Here is a 5,120-nt window from a genome sequence, read left to right on the forward strand (position 1 = left end):
GGAAGCGGAAGCGCGCCCGCTACGGGGCGCGACGAGGATCAAGCAGCTGCTGACAAGGAGAAGGCGCGGCGCGGCGCAGGGCGGGGCCCAGGGAGGGTTGGCGCCTGGCCGAGATTGACAGGGAAGGGCCGGCGGCGGCGCCGCCTATGGAGGCCGGAGAAGGGGCGCAGAGTCATGGCTGTTTTATCGCCTCCGGGCGGGGTGTTGTTCCAGACTGCCCAACGAGGCGCCCTCCAGAGTTTATTCGGACTACAACTCCCACAATGCATTGCCCATGCTGGCTGGTGCTGATGGGAGTTGTAGTCCAAAATATATAGCGGGCATGTGGCTGAGGAAGGCTGAAGTAATAGGGGTTGGAGGATGTTATCCAGCGGAGGCTGGTGGCTCCGATTCCTGGGGGTGGGGGTGGTCTGTTAATCCGTTCTGGGTTTCAGTCAGAACCAGCCAGAACTCTTAAGGAGCTATCCAAGGAGCTGAACCTACTTGGGGGATAGGCACCTTGGATAGCTCCTTTAGAGTTCTGGCTGGTTCTGACTGAAACCCAGAACGGATTAACAGACCCCCCCACCCCCAGAAATCGGAGCCACCAGCCTCCGCTGGTGTTATCTTTTATTTATTTGTGTATTTAAAATATTCATAGGTTACCTTTTAGGTCAAACTTTCTCATGGTGGTTTGTTTCTGACATATAAACTTACAATATATAATCAGTAGTCCATTTAGGGCGCAGTCCTCTCCAATGCACGTTTAGACAGAAATGAGTCCTACAACTCCCAGCATCCCTTCAGCCAGCCATGCTGACTGGGGCATGCTGGGAATTGTAGGACCTTTTTTCTTGTCTAAACATACATAGGATTGCACCCTTAAATGCGTAGGACGCTATGCAGTAAAATTAATAAAAATAAATGACAAGAATGTAAAGTGTTTATATAATCCCCTTAAAGGCTGTAGAGTGTTTTCAAAGTGGTTCATAAATTTAAAAATCAGCAAGAACACTAATTGCAAGTAATATTTAATTCACTGAGAACAGTAACATCAAACAGATAATTTAAACTAAGCATCACCACGTCTGACACTGACACAATAAGACCCTTCTTAGTGAGAAAGCAGTTTAAAACAAATTGGTCTTCAGGCCCTGCTTAAAGGCATGTAATGAGGGAGGAATACATATTTCAGCTTGAACAGCTGAAACAAATTGAACTGAAATTTTGCAAGAAATGGATTGCAATAGCATGTCTCCCGAATCTTTTTGCAGTCAGAGACACTGAGCTGTAAGGGACCCCTGAAAGGCCACTTAGACTAATCCCACCACACAACTTTGTAGTTTTGTAAGTATTTCATTCCTATTATTTTATTTATTACTCAGTTTTTTCAGTTGCTGTTATTTAATCTGTTCTTTATTCTTTTAAAAGATGTATATATTGTTGTGTGCAACCCATTTTCCTAAGTTCATTGTTGTGTGCAATCTATTTTCAGAAGATCCTAAGTTCCTTGTCAGTCTCCAGTGGAATTTAAAGAGAAGCTAGGCACTTCTGCTCTAAAATTATAATAAACTGCTTGTTAAAAATGTACTAGGAGAGAAATAAACCAGCAGAGGGCTCTGTATAACTAAATTTCACGATGCTGCTACTGGTACATTACAAGTAGAGGCCAAGTGGATTTACAGATACCTAAAGTATGGGTTTTTCTTGTTGTGCACTTGTCATTCCCTACTCACTGTTGTTTACAGGTTCTTTAGCCAACGTTGTAACCTCCAGTTTTGCTTCTATGTCTAGCCAACGCTTGTGGCAAGTTTTTTTAGAGCAGGGAAAATGCAGATCTCAATTCTGCTATGAAACTGAAAGTAGATAGAGCCGATCAACAGCCTCGTGTGATAAAGTCAATTATTTTTCTGGTATGGGTTAGATCCCACCTTTCATATTGTTTCCAGTAACATACACCAAAAAGTAATCCATTGGCTTGAATTTACGTTCTACTTTTATCAAAGTAAAAGAAGTTGGAAGATATTTTCCAAAGCATGTTATCTGGGTTCATTTTTTTCTGAGAGGTAGGCTTTTGACTTCAAACCTGCTCATTTTGTTCTTTTGATTAATCTCACAGAAGCAATTAACTATTTATACCAGTTCACTTGCCTACTGCTATTTAGAACTGCTGAAAAACTCGCTTTGGATTACTTTTAAGGAGATATATCTCTGATACAAATGGTATTTCAGTTTCTTTATGCATTCACTGGTTTTATTTATTTAAGGGCTGGATCCAGGATCTGCCTTTTGTGAATGGAAGGGCTCAGCTCATAGAAAGTGCCTCTGCTCGATTTTGGGGATCCCTCTCCCTCCTGTACCACATCTCAGCTCATTTAACAGAGTCCCAGACCTCTGTGTAGTATTTTCAGGATGTTGGCGGGGCCGCCATGAGAATCCTGCCATGAGAGGCAGGAAATTCCACTTCTATCAACCCATGCACACACCTAAATCTGGATTGAACCCAAGTTATTGTACAGACTTGCTTTTAAGGCAAATGCTCTCACAAGGTGGCGTCCATACGAATTAAAATGCAATTTACTGATCAAAATTACAAACATCCAAGCATCATATCAACCATCCTTAAAACTATGAAATGTTTTAAAACATTAAAACCACAAAAACCATAGCAATAAGCATAGCTGTAAAAATAACAATAGGCCAGCATAATGCTGTTAAAAGCACCTTAGGCTGCAATCTTACACGTACTTACCTGAGAGTAAGCCCCATGAAACACAGTGCCACTTACATGCCAATAAACATAAGTAGGATTGCTCTATAAGCCCTTAACATCATTTCAGTACCAGTTCTGGCAGAAACTATGCTTTTCCAGCTACTTTGGGCTCTCAGGGTACCTTCACATCAGGTGTCCTTTAGTCAAGAAACAACTTCTATTAAATAAATGGGAATTCAGACTTGCCCCCCATCTTTATGATAGAGATAATAATGAAGGACAGCCTAATCCTATGCATGTTTACTTGGCCTGGTTAGTACTTGGATGGGAGACGGCCTGGGAATCAGGCTTCCTGCACTGAGCAGGGTGTTGGACTCGATGGTCTTGTAGGCCCCTTCCAACCCTATGTTTCTATGATATACTAGGAACTAAGCCCAGTGTGTTTAATGGGGCTCTGCAAACCTATGCACACTTTCTTAGGAGTAACCTAGGGCTGTGATTCTTATATTTTGCCATCAATGCCCGTATTTAATCAGTTTAATCTTTATCTGGTTTAGGTGAGTAATCGATTCGATGCAACTGGGAAACTACCATTTCACGCATGCTATTCGGTTGAACATTCAGAGAAATGTCTTGACTGTAAGAGCAGCTCAACAATGGAACCAATTACTAGTGCCGGCTCCAAGTTTTTGAGGTCCCTGGGGCAAGAGGCTGTCGATGGACCGCCTCCCTCGATGCCATCACACTGCCTGCCATTGTCACCAGCTGCTCTTGTTCCTCATTGCTACCGCTTACTTGGTAGAGATCCAGCGAGCAAGCAGGCGGTGGCCTCTCCTGCTCCTCCTCCCCACCACCACTCTTGCCTGGGCCAGAGAGAAAAGCAGTGAACAAGAAGGTTGCAACAGGGAAGAGGAGCAGCAGTCCAGGGAGTCCTTGTCAGTGGTCCCCTGCCGAGGTGTGGGCCCTTGGCACATGCCTACAATGCCTCCTCTTGACACCAACACTGCTAATTACCTAGAGGGATGGCATGCCGTCCCTTGCTGGAGGTCTTCAAGCAAAAGGTGGACAGCCGTGGTGCATTAGGTAATTTTAGACTCTTGGAATTAGTGGTCTTATGGGGAGGGTGCTCTTTAGATGATAATGTGCATTGCTTTGCTAAAATGTGGTAAGCCTGCTGCGTTTGGGGGCCATCCTGCTCCTTCTGCTGAATGGTGTTGGGAATATTGCCACCTCGTCTGCAAGTTACTGGATGGGGGCAGTGTTGCAGTTAGTTCAGGGGAATTTTGACCACAGCTGGCCTTAGGATCTCTATAGCCTACGATGTGGTTTCCCGTGATTTCTTCCTTTTGCTCCTCCCCTTTCCCCCCCCCTGCCCTTCCTCCATCTCTGGGAGCACATGTGTTTGCTCTCCCTCGCTCCTGCTGGTGTAATGGAGCACAAAATGGACTGAACAAACTCTTTTGAAACTCTACACAGTACCCGCATTGTATATGCAAGAATATTTGTGAGTAAAACTTTTTTCCCCCCTTCACTGAAGAAGGATGTGGTCTCCTTTATTGTGCTAAGATAGCTTGTGTGCATTTGGGACTGGTAAATGCTCATTCTGTTCTGCCCTTTTGTTTTTCCTCTGCTAATTGCCTTTTTAACAGGAGGCATCATTACTAAATAAACCCATCAAATGGAGCCCTGGACTTTGATCCCGAAGTCCAGCCCTGAGAGCACCACTGCTGGACATCCATCTGTTGGGGATGCTCTAGCCCAGGGTTAGGCAACATGGTGCCCTGTGCCCAAATGTGCTCCCCAGACACTTTTCTTGGTGCCCACCGAGATACCCTACTCATCCTGGTTTTTATTTTTAAAAGATTTTTTGATTTTCTTACTGGCAGCTGGGATTGCTTCAAAACAAAGTGGGAGCTTTTAACTGCTGCCATCTTAATTTTCCATGAAGGCCTCTGGGCAAGCTACTTGTCCTTTGTGACTAGTCAGGCCCACCCATGGCAGCCATTTTATGGTTGTGCCCAGGGCAGTTTCTCGAATTTCTAAATGTGCCCACAGGTTAGTTACCACTGCATCAAGCAGGTGGTTGTACTCGATGGCCTCCGAGGCCCTGTCCAACTCTATGATAAGAATATTTTGGTCCTGGTATGTAACTTCCAACCTTTGGTATCTCCAGGAGAGGCTGGTGGTTCCAGTTTCAGAGGGGCTGAGATTCCATTCTGGGTTTTAGTTACAACCAGCCAAAAGGCTACATAAGCTATCCAAGGTGCTGGACCCTATCCCCCAAATGGGTCCAGCATGTTGGATAGCTCATTTGGACTTCTGGCTGGTTGTAACTAAACCCCTGAATGGAATTTTGCCCCGCCGAAATGGAGTCCACCAGCCTCCTATGGGTAGCTCATAAATGTGCCTATATATTGAGGTTTTCTCT

This window comes from Heloderma suspectum, chromosome 1 (genome assembly GCF_057233095.1).
Source record: "Heloderma suspectum isolate Gila_16-S chromosome 1, 16-S_ref, whole genome shotgun sequence".
Taxonomy (NCBI): Eukaryota; Metazoa; Chordata; class Lepidosauria; order Squamata; family Helodermatidae; genus Heloderma; species Heloderma suspectum.